The 17,193-nt window shown below is 41.6% G+C and overlaps 1 pseudogene; it reads left to right on the top strand.

The window, feature by feature from the left end:
* The first annotated feature begins 16,376 nt into the window (after window positions 1-16,376).
* LOC134481689 (protein BEX4-like) lies at window positions 16,377-16,758 on the top strand (annotated as a pseudogene).
* Window positions 16,759-17,193: the final 435 nt, after the last annotated feature.

Here is a 17,193-nt window from a genome sequence, read left to right as displayed (position 1 = left end):
TTAGCATCTTCTTCTTGGAAGACATAAAGGAACACCGAAAGGGATCCAAGGCAGCACAGTGGATGAGCAGGGAGAAAGAAGGGAAGAAAAGGAGCTGACAGTGTTAGTGACCTGTAAGACTGTACAGAAACTCAGAGCAGGAAGGAGCACAAGACCTAGAGTACTTAGCTAAAACTCCTGTCTCTGGTAGGGTGAGGGTTACTCTAGGGGCAGTGACCAAACCCAGGCAAGACACTGAGACTGGAACAGGCAGTCCAACCTGAGTGTTTTAATTATTCATTAATCCACACCCTCTATACTTATTACAACATTTGAAAGCTTAAGTTTGAAGGCAGCATCATTCCCATGAATTACTATTTTGTCCCAATTTGAAAGTCTCATCTCTTACTACACTTACTATTCTATACTAACAGCTAGCTTATTTATGACCATGACACTCTGACACACTTATGAACTGTGACACCCTGGATTGATCACTTCCTGTCTCTGTGCCTCTCAGTTTCTTCCTAGGTCAAAAGTCAATAAAAGCATATCATTGTTGACCTTCCAGGACTATTCTGGTAACCTTTAGAGTGTAAACTGCTACATGTTCTCCAGGCAGAATGCACAGCACTGCTTGGATATCCTCCAGGGTTGTACCTGCCTCCATGCTCTGCTCTCTGCTAAAACAAATGCATGCATTCTCCTCTCCACCCCTCCACCTGTGGTGTCGCAGAAGTCCTACTCTGATTACAAAACTGGTCCCCAGCATGGGATGTTTCCTTGTCTTCCAACAGAGGTTAGATAAGAGAGATTTAAGAGTCTGTAATTCATCCTTCATTGATCCATGCTCTTGAATGTTCAACACTTGCCTGAACCTAGTCCTTTTCATTTGTAAAACCAGAGGCTTAAGATCAATGGTCTTTGGGCTCCCAGGAGTCAAGGCAGCTTTTTCTTAACCCGTTCTTTCCCAGGAAACTCCTGGGTCTGCTGGGTCATTCTCCTCTTTGAGACTCTCTGGAAACTGCCTTCTCCCTCCTCAGAAGTAAATAAAAATAAAGACATTTAAGGCATATGCATACACAACTGTGCACATAGACCCACACTTGCTCAAGACATTTGCACAGACACACACACACACACACACACACACACACACACACACACACACACTAGGTACCATTTTGCAAGTATTCACAGACCAGGGTTAAACACTTATCTGTTCCATTGGTTTTCAGTATTGGTGCTAGATGAGCCGAATCTGGCAATGGCAGGCCATAGTAGGTGCTCAGTGAGCCAAATCGGGCTTTATTCTGATGGAAACAGGACACAGTACAGGGCCTGGCCAGAGTGAAGCAAACACTTTCTGAAGGGAGGAGGCTGATGTTCGCTCTCCCTCTGCTGGCCATGTAGAGCACTCGCTTGCTCTTTGTTCTGTTTCCAGGGAGTGGTGGCTGGTTCTTGGGGAAAGGAAAGGGGCTCAGAATCAGAAGATGGAGAGCTAAAGGTGACATGGTGGGTCCTAAGCTAACTCTGAACCAGCTGGGGACAGGGAAGCCTTGCTTCTTCTTCATACTTCAACCATTACAGGTGCTGAGCTAGCCCTCTCTAAGCATGTGCTGTGTTAGCCCTTTCTAAGCATGTGCTAAGGAGACATCATGCAAGAAAATCCCCTTCTCTTCTTAAAATTGGATGTTTCTTTCAGGAAGTTTGATTCATCCCAACTGAGACAACTAAGCTTCGGGGACAGAGATCTGGATACTGATTAATATTTACCAGTGAGGTCTGTAGGTTCTGAGACCAGCGCTCTTTTTTAAATCAAGGAATAATGTGGCTGGGTTCTTAAGTTACACACATGCACATACACACACACAGACACACACACACACACACACACACACACAGACAGACAGACAGAGACAGACAGACAGAGAGACACAGAGAGACACAGACAGAGACACAGACAGCAGACAGACAGACAGAGAGGAAGACAGGAAAGACAGACAGACAGAGAGAGACAGAGAGAGAGAGAGAGAGAGAGAGAGAGAGAGAGAGAGAGAGAGAGAGAGTTTTAAACTTCACAGAGATGACCCACCTATATCATTGTCCTGAGGATTAAACAACACATTATGAAATAACTGGAGGTGAGGTGTAATAATAAAATGAAGGTAATAAGTGGAGGATGTTAGCATCATTTTAATTCTAAAATAGAACAAACATTTGCCAGTATTTATTATTTTGCCATTGATGCTTTTTCTACAACCCCAGGCCACTTGCCTCCAGCTGGGCATATCTGGGCAATGTTGGCTGCCCAGAGCCAGCAAGTTTTCATGCAGTGTCCCCAGTATAAATGCTGATCTATTGGTTCACAATGTAATGGAACTCAAGGTTTTATATAAAAAATTCTTCACATCAATACTATATATTTGGGTTGGTCCTTCTGATACATTGGATATATGTAAATACTTGATGATAACTTTAAATGAAAATATGATTTTGGGCCTTTGGGGGACATGTTTCTTAAGAGCATTCTCTATTTGCAGGCTGTAAAGTGCAGGTCACAGCATCTCAGAGGTATCAGGATGATAACCACAGCTTACCAACAACTCACTACCTTACTATCCAATTCACTCTCATATGTCCTGTTCTGTCCCCAAAAGACTCTTCTGACACCAGGAGTCTGCCCTTCAGACCGTGTTCCTGTCTGTCTACGAAGGCACATTGCTGTCTCAGTACATACTCTTGGACCTGCCTGGCGGAGAGTTGGAGTTCACAGATAATTTCACCAGATCCTTATGATGAGAAGAGTGGTTACTTTGACGTTATAATTTCCCAACCACTTTGTGTAATCAGGGTTTTGGGCTAGCGCACAATTACTCACTAGAGTAAAATCATGGGGACGTTCAACCTACCATCTTTCTGTTGGCCCAAGCTTTTCGCCAACATAAATAGCCCCTTCCTATTTTTGGAATAGAAAAGTAGATACCATGCTGTGCACGGCCTCCCAGGGCACTGTGGAGCATATTGAGAACCTACTAAATGTGTCATGCTCCTCTCCGTGTAAGGAGGAAGAGGAAACAGGGCCAGAACGATCCATCCTCATTTTAATCTTCTAGCCCTGGGCAGATAAACCCTCACATAGACACTGGGTCACAATGGTTCCTAACACTCAGAGTTCATGGGATTGTTACTGCACCTATACAAAGAGCACTGGAGTGGAAGACAGCAGGGCTGGCCTTGAATCCTGGATTCATGACCAAGAGAAAATCATTCACCATCTCTGATCTGTAGTTGCCCCAAAGAAAAGGCAAGGAGATTAAATCAGATAGTCTCTACATTTATTTTTCTTATCGATCTCCTAATGGGAACAATAGATAGCTAGAAAAGTAAACTTCTGGTTCAGTGAGTTCTGGACTAAGAGGTAACAAGCATGCAAGAGATCAAGTGTCTAAGGGAAACTTAAAAAGTTGTTCATTGGGAGTATTAATATCATTGTGCTTGAGTGCTCAATGGTTAAGAGCACTGTCTGTTCTTCCAGAAAATCTGGACTCAATTCTCAGCATCCATGTGGCATCTCAAAACCATCTGTAATTCCAGTTCCAGAGGATCCTACATCTTCCTCTGGCCTCCATGGGCCCAGGCATATACATGGTCCCCAGGCATACATGCAGGCAAAACAACCACACAAATAAAACTAGAATGCTAATGAGATTGTAGTATATGTATCTGGCAGACTACATATACCCAACGTACGTAAAGAACTCCTACATATCAAGGAACAAAAGATAACACAACCCATCAAGAAAAGGAAAACGATTTCAAGTCATGTGATCAATTTTACTTCTTTAGTTATAAAAATAAGAAATAAAACTCTGAAGAGGTGGCCCCTATCATAGAGAGCAGAATAGCTAACATTAAAAACATGATGAGGGAGTTCTCTGCACCCAAATCCCGTGGGAGGGAGAGCTAACCCTTCAGAGAGGCAGACAAGCCTGGGAAACCAGAAGAGACTGCTCTCTGCACATACATCTCGGACGCCAGAGGAAAACACCAAAGGCCATCTGGAACCCTGATGCACTGAGGCTCCCGGAGGGGGCGGCGGAGATCTTCCTGGTTGCTGCAGCCAGAGGGAGCCCGAGTGCAGCACCCCGCGAGCGAACCTGAGCCTCAGGACCACAGGTAAGACCAACTTTTCTGCTGCAAGTGACCTGCCTGTTGAAGTCAAGACACAGGCCCACAGGAACAGCTGAAGACCTGTAGAGAGGAAAAACTACACGCCCGAAAGCAGAACACTATGTCCCCATAACTGACTGAAAGAGAGGAAAACAGGTCTACAGCACTACTGACACACAGGCTTATAGGACAGTCTAGCCACTGTCAGAAATAGCAGAACAAAGTAACACTAGAGATAATCTGATGGCGAGAGCCAAGCACAGGAACCCAAGCAACAGAAACCAAGACTACATGGAATCATCGGAGCCCAATTCTCCCACCAAAACAAACATGGAATATCCAAACACCCCAGAAAAGCAAGATCTAGTTTCAAAATCATATTTGATCATGATGCTGGAGGACTTCAAGAAAGACGTGAAGAACTCCCTTAGAGAAACACAGGAAAACATTAATAAACAAGTAGAAGCCTACATAAAGGAATCTCAAAAATCCCTGAAAGAATTCCAGGAAAACATAAATAAACAAGTAGAAGCCCATAGAGAGGAGACACAAAAATCCCTGAAAGAATTCCAGGAAAACACAATCAAACAGTTGAAGGAATTAAAAATGGAAATAGAAGCAATCAAGAAAGAACACATGGAAACAACCCTGGATATAGAAAACCAAAAGAAGAGACAAGGAGCTGTAGATACAAGCTTCACCAACAGAATACAAGAGATGGAAGAGAGAATCTCAGGAGCAGAAGATTCCATAGAAATCATTGACTCAACTGTCAAAGATAATGTAAAGCGGAAAAAGCTACTGGTCCAAAACATACAGGAAATCCAGGACTCAATGAGAAGATCAAACCTAAGGATAATAGGTATAGAAGTGAGTGAAGACTCCCAGCTCAAAGGACCAGTAAATATCTTCAACAAAATCATAGAAGAAAACTTCCCTAACCTAAAAAAAGAGATACCCATAGGCATACAAGAAGCCTACAGTACTTCAAATAGATTGGACCAGAAAAGAAACACCTCCCGTCACATAATTGTCAAAACACCAAACGCACAAAATAAAGAAAGAATATTAAAAGCAGTAAGGGAAAAAGGTCAAGTAACATATAAAGGCAGACCTATCAGAATCACACCAGACTTCTCGTCAGAAACTATGAAGGCCAGAAGATCCTGGACTGATGTCATACAGACCCTAAGAGAACACAAATGCCAACCCAGTTTACTGTATCCTGCAAAACTCTCCATTAACATAGATGGAGAAACCAAGATATTCCATGACAAAATCAAATTTACACAATGTCTTTCTACAAATCCAGCACTACAAAGGATAATAAATGATAAAGCCCAACATAAGGAGGCAAGCTATACCCTAGAAGAAGCAAGAAACTAATCGTATTGGCAACAAAACAAAGAGAATGAAAGCACACAAACATAACCTCACATCCAAATATGAATATAACGGGAAGCAATAATCACTATTCCTTAATATCTCTCAATATCAATGGCCTCAACTCCCCAATAAAAAGAAATAGATTAACAAACTGGATACGCAACGAGGACCCTGCATTCTATGCCTACAGGAAACACACCTCAGAGACAAAGACAGACACTACCTCAGAGTGAAAGGCTGGAAAACAACTTTCCAAGCAAATGGTCGAAAGAAGCAAGCTGGAGTAGCCATTCTAATATCAAATAAAATCAATTTTCAACTAAAAGTCATCAAAAAAGATAAGGAAGGACACTTCATATTCATCAAAGGAAAAATCCACCAAGATGAACTCTCAATCCTAAATATCTATGCCCCAAATACAAGGGCACCTACATACGTAAAAGAAACCTTACTAACCCTCAAAACACACATTGCACCTCACACAATAATAGTGGGAGATTTCAACACCCCACTCTCATCAATGGACAGATCATGGAAACAGAAATTAAACAGAGATGTAGACAGACTAAGAGAAGTCATGAGCCAAATGGACTTAACGGATATTTATAGAACATTCTATCCTAAAGCAAAAGGATATACCTTCTTCTCAGCTCCTCATGGTACTTTCTCCAAAATTGACCATATAATTGGTCAAAAAACGGGCCTCAACAGGTACAGAAAGATAGAAATAATCCCATGTGTGCTATCGGACCACCACGGCCTAAAACTGGTCTTCAATAACAATAAGGGAAGAATGCCCACATATACGTGGAAATTGAACAATGCTCTACTCAATGATAACCTGGTCAAGGAAGAAATAAAGAAAGAAATTAAAGACTTTTTAGAACTTAATGAAAATGAAGGTACAACATACCCAAACTTATGGGACACAATGAAAGCTGTGCTAAGAGGAAAACTCATAGCTCTAAGTGCCTGCAGAAAGAAACAGGAAAGAGCATATGACAGCAGCTTGACAGCACACCTAAAAGCTCTAGAACAAAAAGAAGCAAATACACCCAGGAGGAGTAGAAGGCAGGAAATAATCAAACTCAGAGCTGAAATCAACCAAGTAGAAACAAAAAGGACCATAGAAAGAATCAACAGAACCAAAAGTTGGTTCTTTGAGAAAATCAACAAGATAGATAAACCCTTAGCCAGACTAACGAGAGGACACAGAGAGTGCGTCCAAATTAACAAAATCAGAAATGAAAAGGGAGACATAACTACAGATTCAGAGGAAATTCAAAAAATCATCAGATCTTACTATAAAAACCTATATTCAACAAAACTTGAAAATCTTCAGGAAATGGACAATTTCCTAGACAGATACCAGGTACCAAAGTTAAATCAGGAACAGATAAACCAATTAAACAACCCCATAACTCCTAAGGAAATAGAAGCAGTCATTAAAGGTCTCCCAACCAAAAAGAGCCCAGGTCCAGACGGGTTTAGTGCAGAATTCTATCAAATCTTCATAGAAGACCTCATACCAATATTATCCAAACTATTCCACAAAATTGAAACAGATGGATCACTCCCGACTACCTTTTACGAAGCCACAATTACTCTTATACCTAAACCACACAAAGACACAACAAAGAAAGAGAACTTCAGACCAATTTCCCTTATGAATATCGACGCAAAAATACTCAATAAAATTCTGGCAAACCGAATTCAAGAGCACATCAAAACAATCATCCACCATGATCAAGTAGGCTTCATCCCAGGCATGCAGGGATGGTTTAATATACGGAAAACCATCAACCTGATCCATTATATAAACAAACTGAAAGAACAAAACCACATGATCATTTCATTAGATGCTGAGAAAGCATTTGACAAAATTCAACACCCCTTCATCATAAAAGTCCTGGAAAGAATAGGAATTCAAGGCCCATACCTAAACATAGTAAAAGCCATATACAGCAAACCAGTTGCTAACATTAAACTAAATGGAGAGAAACTTGAAGCAATCCCACTAAAATCAGGGACTAGACAAGGCTGCCCACTCTCTCCTTACTTATTCAATATAGTTCTTGAAGTTCTAGCCAGGGCAATCAGACAACAAAAGGAGATCAATGGGATACAGATCAGAAAAGAAGAGCTCAAAATATCACTATTTGCAGATGATATGATAGTCTATTTAAGTGATCCCAAAAGTTCCACCAGAGAACTACTAAAGCTGATAAACATCTTCAGCAAAGTGGCTGGGTATAAAATTAACTCAAATAAATCAGTTGCCTTCCTCTATACAAAAGAGAAACAAGCCGAGAAAGAAATTAGGGAAACGACACCCTTCATAATAGACCCAAATAATATAAAGTACCTCGGTGTGACTTTAACCAAGCAAGTAAAAGATCTGTACAATAAGAACTTCAAGACACTGAAGAAAGAAATTGAAGAAGACCTCAGAAGATGGAAACATCTCCCATGCTCATGGATTGGCAGGATTAATATAGTAAAAATGGCCATTTTACCAAAAGCAATCTACAGATTCAATGCAATCCCCATCAAAATACCAATCCAATTCTTCAAAGAGTTAGACAGAACAATTTGCAAATTCATCTGGAATAACAAAAAACCCAGGATAGCTAAAGCTATCCTCAACAATAAAAGGACTTCAGGGGGAATCACTATCCCTGAACTCAAGCAGTATTACAGAGCAATAGTGATAAAAACTGCATGGTATTGGTACAGAGACAGACAGATAGACCAATGGAATAGAATTGAAGACCCAGAAATGAACCCACACACCTATGGTCACTTGATTTTTGACAAAGGAGCCAAAACCATCCAAAGGAAAAAAGATAGCATTTTCAGCAAATGGTGCTGGTTCAACTGGAGGTCAACATGTAGAAGAATGCAGATCGATCCATGCTTATCACCCTGTACAAAGCTTAAGTCCAAGTGGATCAAGGAGCTCCACATCAAACCAGACACACTCAAACTAATAGAAGAAAAACTAAGGAAGCATCTGGAACACATGGGCACTGGAAAAAATTTCCTGAACAAAACACCAATGGCTTATGCTCTAAGATCAAGAATCGACAAATGGGATCTCATAAAACTGCAAAGCTTCTGTAAGGCAAAGGACACTGTGGTTAGGACAAAACGGCAACCAACAAATTGGGAAAAGATCTTTACCAATCCTACAACAGATAGAGGCCTTATATCCAAAATATACAAAGAACTCAAGAAGTTAGACCGCAGGGAAACAAATAACCCTATTAAAAAATGGGGTTCAGAGCTAAACAAACAATTCACAGCTGAGGAATGCCAAATGGCTGAGAAACACCTAAAGAAATGTTCAACATCTTTAGTCATAAGGGAAATGCAAATCAAAACAACCCTGAGATTTCACCTCACACCAGTGAGAATGGCTAAGATCAAAAACTCAGGGGACAGCAGATGCTGGCGAGGATGTGGAGAAAAAGGAACACTCCTCCATTGTTGGTGGGATTGCAGACTGGTAAAACCATTCTGGAAATCAGTCTGGAGGTTCCTCAGAAAATTGGACATTGAACTGCCTGAGGATCCAGCTATACCTCTCTTGGGCATATACCCAAAAGATGCCTCAACATATAAAAGAGACACATAGTGCTCCACTATGTTCATCGCAGCCTTATTTATAATAGCCAGAAAATGGAAAGAACCCAGATGCCCTTCAACAGAGGAATGGATACAGAAAATGTGGTACATCTACACAATGGAATATTACTCAGTTATCAAAAACAACGAGTTTATGAAATTCGTAGGCAAATGGTTGGAACTGGAAAATATCATCCTAAGTGAGCTAACCCAATCACAGAAAGACATCCATGGTATGCACTCATTGATAAGTGGCTATTAGCCCAAATGCTTGAATTACCCTAGATCCCTAGAACAAACGAAACTCAAGACGGATGATCAAAATGTGAATGCTTCACTCCTTCTTTAAATGCGGAAAAAGAATACCCTTGGCAGGGAAGGGAGAGGCAAAGATTAAAACAGAGACTGAAGGAACACCCATTCAGAGCCTGCCCCACAGGTGGCCCATACATATACAGCCACCCAATTAGACAAGATAGATGAAGCAAAGAAGTGCAGACTGACAGGAGCCGGATGTAGATCGCTCCTGAGAGACACAGCCAGAATACAGCAAATACAGAGGCGAATGCCAGCAGCAAACCACTGAACTGAGAATAGGACCCCTGTTGAAGGAATCAGAGAAAGACCTGGAAGAGCTTGAAGGGGCTCGAGACCCCATATGTACAACAATGCCAAGCAACCAGAGCTTCCAGGGACTAAGCCACTACCTAAAGACTATACATGGACTGACCGTGGACTCTGACCCCATAGGTAGCAATGAATATCCTAGTAAGAGCACCAGTGGAAGGGGAAGCCCTGGGTCCTGCTAAGACTGAACCCCCAGTGAACTAGACTGTGGGGGGGAGGGCAGCAATGGGGGGAGGGTTGGGAGGGGAACACCCATAAGGAAGGGGAGGGGGGAGGGGGATGTTTGCCCAGAAACCGGGGAAGGGAATAACACTCGAAATGTATATAAGAAATACTCAAGTTAATTTAAAAAAAAAAACATCATGAGGATGCTAGAGAGAATCTGTGGGTAAAGCTCTTGCTGTTCGAGCATAAAGATCTGTGCTTGGATCCCAGGAACACATGTAAATGGTGGGAATGTCAGCAACTGTCTGTAACTTCAGTGCTGAGAGGCAGAGACAGGAAGACACCAAGGGCTTTCTGACTAGCTAGTCTGGCCAAATGGACAGGCTTTGTGTTCAGAGAGAGACCCAACCTTAAGAACTGAGGTGGAGAAAGATGGTAAACACATGACATCCAACTCTGGCCTGAACACATGTGCACAATTAGGCACGTATGTAAATATGTACATGTGTGCACACACCATATGCATGCAAGCGTATGCACACAGATTGATGAGGAAAAAGTTGATGGTGTGGAGCAAGTGGAATTTTTTCATGTCACAGATGAGAGGATAAACTCGCAAAATCATTTTTAAAAAATGGTTTGAATTTATGTACAAGAACTGAATAGACACAAGTAATCTCACCTTCTCTGGCTCGGCTTATGGCTCCTCCTCTGGTAGGGAGAACACACCCCACCTTCATTCTGATTACCATTTTCAATTTGGTATTTGGCAAAATTACACTGGAACGTCACTTTGTTATAAAGGATTACATCAGAAGCTCCTGCCCAAGTGTTTGCTGAAGGAGTATTCTGAGCACAGTTGGCGTGGATGTAGTAAACTACGATGTTTAATAAATTTAGATGTGTTAAATGCAATTTCTTCTTACAATCTTTTCAACTTGCAATGGATTTGTTGGGATGTAAATCTATTGTAAGATGGGAAGAATGTGAATATAATTTATTATACATTGGCAATTTTATTTTTCAATTATATACTCAACATACCACACACACACACACACACACACACACACACGCACGCACACATGGACTCATGCACACACGCATCATAAATATTCAAGAAAGCATACTATTTACTAGTAGCTAAAACTGGAACGAGCTGAGGCTTCCAACACTAGAAGAATAAATACCTGTGGTCAATGCACACAATGGAACTCTGAACAGCAACCGAGATGAACAAAGTCTGCAGCACAGCTGGGATGAAGTTCTTAATATTGCTTGAGTAAAAGAAGCTAAACACAAAGATTACGTGTGATGGGTTTTCATTTATATAAGGTTCCCATACGTGAGCTGCGGTCTCCTTGGAGAGGGCCAACTGTAACCAGGGAAGCGGGCAGTAACTGGATGGTGAGAGTCTGCTTCTTAATCTTGGTGCTAGTTACAGAAGAGTGGCTTGTGACATTAATCGATCTGGATGCTTACAATATGTGTAATCTGTGGATATCTTATACCCGACAGAGCATTTTTAAATGAAAGTTAAAAGGAATGAATTTCATGATACCATCATATTATTTCCCTAACACCACACCCTAAGCTGTTTTCCAATATCTCTTATCATTTCTGTTAACCATTCTCTTTTCTTAATATGTTCTGACCAACATAACCCAGCCCTGATTATGTACTATCTTGCCATGATTCTCCTTTTCTTTGGCTGAGAGCCTAAGTAGGAAAGCCATGGACTCATGCAGATAACAAAGAGTAGAAAATCCACCAATTGAGTTCTCAGAGGTCTTTATGTAGAGTCAGTATCTCCACGCAATACCATAGCCCTCAGCTATGGGCTTCTCTACACTTGTCCTACACATTCACAGACCCATTGCTTTCAGTTCTCCTCATCTTCAATATCTGCACAATGACCTGGTTCTTTCTCTCTTGATCATTCTGGCTTCCTGGGTTCTACCATGAACAAATGTAGCAACTGACCCATTCTGGGTATTGTGCTTCACCCCACAAACATTTAGACAATGAGACAGCCACTGACCCCAAGAGGTCCTTAACTGTTCAGAGAAGACAGATTCAGAACATGAAACAAAGAGGAGGGGTACCCAGGACAGTCACTGAAAACTTAGAAAAGCGGCCAGAGGTGACAGTCACTGTATAACTGAGTAAACAATGACAAGACATTTCTAAGTAAAGAAGGTTACAAACATTTTCAGGCAGAAGAAACAGCAAATGAAAAATCATAAAGCAGCCTTAGATGGAGGTTCAGATGAGTTTGTGCTGAGAACAGCAGAAGAGGCAAAGGTAGACAGCATGTGTACACGACACTGAGTGGACAGAATGTCTTGAATGCTAATGTGAGGACATTGGACTTCAAGATTCAGACAACTGGTGGCAAACTAGGGCTGGGAGCAAAATCTCATCTTCTATTCTTTGTAAATAAAGCTTTATTCCAACACAGTTCAGTTTCTTCAGGCACTGTCTATGGGAAACATTTCACAATAATGACAGAGCTGAGTAGATGATAAGAAGCCACTGGCCCACACGGCAGCTACTTCTAAACTAGAAAGTGATGAACCACCGTGGAATTCTCAGCTGAGCGCAGAGACAGCCCTATACTGTGCCACCCTGAAGCTTTGGTGCATTCTTGAAATGAAGATGATTTTGTTTTCTGGAATGGTACAGAAACAAAATGGAGGACCTGCTCAATCTGAATAATATGTTTTCTGAGCCTGGAACTATACTAAGCCTTTGTCAACACCTGTGAAGAAAGGCTAATATAAGGGGACACATCCATATTAGACCTCAGAGGACTGAATAGGCGTGACAGCAGCCTTGGTACTCAAGCTTAGGTTTAAGGAGCTAAAACCACTTCCCTACCTCTACTTGTATTTGAAAATCACCTGGCTATCAGGCAAATAAAAATAGAAATATTCATTATTTCAACACTGACTTAAGCAAACTTACCATCTCTCAGAAATTTTCAGGGCTGGATGCCTACAATGGTCTTCTTAATGAAGGGTTGCTCTCCAGTGTTTACTTGTGCAAATAAGACATGGTAAGTAGAGGCAGACTGATGTCTTTATCTAGCTGGATATGCTATTTTCCTTCACTGATATGGATATGGGGCAGAGTTGAGAGCTGTGCTCTGTTGAAATACACTCTATATGGCGGCATAAAAGCAGAGGAAGGCAGCCATCGCACCTCATCCCTTACATTCTTGCATTATTTTCCTATTGAATAACTACATACTTGGCTAATATACTGATGTTCAATATGTAAAATTCTCTCTTTGGTGTTATTAGCCCCATAGATAGTTGTTCGCTTCCAAAGATCTAACACCTACTTTTGGTAGTCCTGGAAAGATGTTGATGCTGCAAAAGGAAAAAAAGACCAGACCTAATCTCATAGTAAATGAGGATGAACTTTGCTAGAGCTGAGCTTGGCAGATGCCTAGAGTGTTTGTGCTGAAGGACAGTTAGCTGACAGACACCAGTCATGTGAAGAAAAGGCCACTAGATGAGGAGGGAAGTGTCTAATAAAGCCCCTAGATGGGGAACCAATCATGGCCAACTGTAATCATCACCCACATAGCCCACTCCTTTCCTTACTCATGAATCTCAATGCAGTGCTATCTCACAGCCCACTCTCAGCGTCCATTGTGGTCCTGACCCCTACTTTGATGGAAAACTAAAAAGAACTGCCAACATGAGACCAAGTGCTAAAAAACAAGATGTTACGGGCCCTTCCCAGAAGGTGGCCATGTCCCTAGTCACCTCAAGTAAAGGAAACAGCAAGGTTAGATCCTAGGAATTGGGGGTGGAAGACTTCATGAGAAGGGCTACTCCCTGAATTCTATCAGTAGAACCTGAGATGCCATAATATGGCCACGCAGGTAAAAGAGATGATGGTTTGGTGGTCACTTAGCCAAGGGCCAGCTTAGTAAATGGTAACAACTCATGAGCAGGACATTAGTTTGTCTCTTTGATTAATATGCAACCCTAGTCTGGACCTCTTGGCTTTCATCTTCCCACAGTGACTGATCATTGGGTTCCTGTGGCATGTGATCTATTTGGGCATTACTAGTCAGACACTTGACAAGCATTTATGGAGAAAGGTTTCCAATAAATGCAATCCTGATCAGGAACTCTTGGCTTTCATCTCCCCACAGTGACTGATCATTGGGTCCCTGTGGCTTTAGATCTATTTGGGCATTACCAGTCAGACACTTGACAAGCATTTATGGAGAAAGGTTCCCAATAGATGTTTAACATGAAGTAGAGAATACACATGAAACAGAAAAATAAAGCCCTGCCAGATGTGGGGCAGGTCCCATGGAAGCTAAGCTCTCTGGGGAGAAGCCTGGCAAAGGATTGGAGAGGCTGAGAGTGGGGAGATAGTGAAGAGAGGCAAGTTTATACAAGGTGATTTTATAGAAGATCAAATCTGACATATTTTTAGGACCCGTATAAAAAATGCAAAGCAGCCATCTCTTTTAAGAGCCATCTTCAAAATTGCAATAAATTCTCCTTGACAGAAGCTCAGTCAAGTCCAGCATGTAATCTTCTGCTGTCAAGAAGAGTAATGTAGAGCAGTGAATGTGCTTCTAGTATATGGAGAAAAAAAACTCTGTGTGGGAGAGTGCTTGCTAGAGAAGATGGAAGTTAATTTGCTGAATCTTCTCTTCAAGGCTTGGTTTGCTCTCCTTGTGGGGTCTCCTTTTCATCAGTCTCATAAAAAAATCAATCTTTTTAAGAGTGCTCTCTTTGGCCAATTCCTTTCTAGCACTTCTTTCTCAGAAAATGCAAGTGAAAACTTCCAGGGTTTGGGGATGGGCACAAACCATAGTTCTGCAGATATGAGATAGGTCATCCTGAAAACCTTGCTTCCCGTATCTACAAGGCTAAAATCTTGTCTACCTGATAGGATTTATGGATAAACCTTTGTGAATGTCTGTCAGGATATTTGAGGAGAGGTTTAATTGAGGAAAGATTAACCATTTTGAAGAAAGTAGACATCATCTCATGGGCTTGGGTCCTAAACTGAATGAGAAGTTCATTTTGTTGTTACTGACCATTTACTGACACCAACATTTGTCTCTCTCTGCTCCCTGACTGTACATGCTGTGACCAGTTACCTCACACTCTTGACCTGGAGGTAACCTGTTCTGACTGCCATACTTTTCCAAGCATGAAGGCTGGTACCACCAAAATGTGAGTCTAAAGAAACCCTTCTTTTCATTGGTTTGTCAGTCATTCCGACACAAGAAAGAGGAAAATCATGAGTTCATGTGTCTCAATAGTGTCAACTGTTCAGAGAACTAACTATAGCTCCCAGTTTACAAAATTTGATAGAAGGATGGAGTGATTTATAACATCTCACATGCCTAGCTGGCATCATGGCATGTCCCATTTACTTGGTATCTGTTAGCTGACATTGTCATTGTCATGACATGGACAGTAGCTTTTTCTTTTTCATATTTTTTGCATGTTTATTAGATAATATCTGTTTTACTCCTTTGTGTCACCATATTTTGTCCTACAACTATACAGAAGCTCCCTGACCCACCAGAGTCCCAGCCAGCCGCTAGAACTCCAGGCAAGCTGCCTACCCATGTACCACCCACTCAACTCTCTGTGTCTTACCAGCCTACCCCCAACTGCCCCCTTCCCCTCCTCATCACTGTATCCTGGCCCACAACCCTGACAGAAGTCTCTTGTTCCACCATAGGTCTCTCTGGCCACCAGAACTCAAGGCAGAGATCCCTTGCTCAACCAGAAGCCACCCTGGCCATCAGAACTCTAGACCACAACTTGAGTGGAGACCATCTATTCGACCTCAGACCACAAGACAAGACAGAAAACAGAAACTAAGGAACAAAATATCCATCCAACAAAGACAAACTCAGAAACTGTCACCTAGACCTATAATCACCCCCAAACCCTGATGCCAGTGGAAGAACAAAATCAACAGCAGCCAAGGCCATACATACATCACCACCAGAGCCCAGCTATCCTACTATAGCAATCCCAGAGTACCCAACACAACTAAAGCATAAGAAAATGAAATTACAGACAACTTTAAGAAAATGATAGATGTCTTTAAAGAGAAAATAGATAAATATCTTAAAGAAAGTGGAGAAATTCAAGATGGAGGACTAGTTGAAGGAAAATGAATAAAACTATTCCAGACTTGAACTTGAAAGTAGAAGCAGTAGCTCTTCAGCCCGCCATCCCTAACGGAGGCACCTGTTTCTGGTGGTGGTGCAGCTCCAAGTGGCACAGAGCATGCAGGCCTAGCTGCACAGAAAGCAGGAGGAAGAGGAAGAGCAGAGCAGGTCTGAGGAGCAGAAGCTTCACAGCTCACCTAGGGGTGAGCGTCTCTATGAAGAGAAGAAGACAAGGATAGACCTAGGAGTAATGGCATCCAAAGTCAAATAGGTCATACTGGATCTCATTGTGGAGAAAGACAAAACAACAACAAAAACCAACCAAACAAACAAAAAGGTGGGAAGGTCTCCAAACAAAGTGAAGAAGAATCCCACCATCTGGAAGAGGTTGGAAATCAGAAGCCTGGGAGAAATGTCAGAAGAAGAGTCAGGTGACTTGAGTTTAAATTTCTTTGGGCCATACCTAATAGACATGTTGATCACAGTGAAGGGGGAGAGGATGTTGGGAGATTTGTAGGACAGGGGATGGAAGCCAAGAAAGACTAAGGGGCAACAGATGAGGCATTTACATGTATTTCCAAACATTGGAACCTATCAAAAATTATGACTTTTCCCTCATATCTGGAAATTGAAGGTTTTCTCTGGGTTCATAAAATGGCTACTGTCTTATAAGCTTGTATTTAATGGTATTTTTTGTCTGTAAACTTTTGGTGTTTCCACTTAACGGTCTCTACATAAACATTGTTTAATTATTGCAAAACAGAAAAGAAAATAGAAGCAATAAAGAAAGCACAAACTGAGGGAATCCTGGAAGTGAAATTGTTAAGTAAGTGAATGGGACCTACAGATGTAAGGATCGCCAAAAGAATACAAGAGATGAAAGAGAAAGTCTGAGTCATAGAAAATATAATAAAGAAATAGATACACCAGTCAAAGAAAATGCTAAATTAAAAAAATGTGAGACACAAAACATCCAAGAAACCTGGGACACTATGAAAAGATGAAACCTAAGAATGATGGGAAAAGAAGGAGGAGAAGAACCCCAGCTCAAAGGCCCAGGAAATATT

The sequence above is a fragment of the Rattus norvegicus genome, chromosome 14 (genome assembly GCF_036323735.1).
Source record: "Rattus norvegicus strain BN/NHsdMcwi chromosome 14, GRCr8, whole genome shotgun sequence".
Lineage (NCBI taxonomy): Eukaryota > Metazoa > Chordata > Mammalia > Rodentia > Muridae > Rattus > Rattus norvegicus.
The sequence above is the reverse complement of the archived record's forward strand: the minus strand, read 5'-3'. Positions and strand labels throughout refer to the sequence as shown.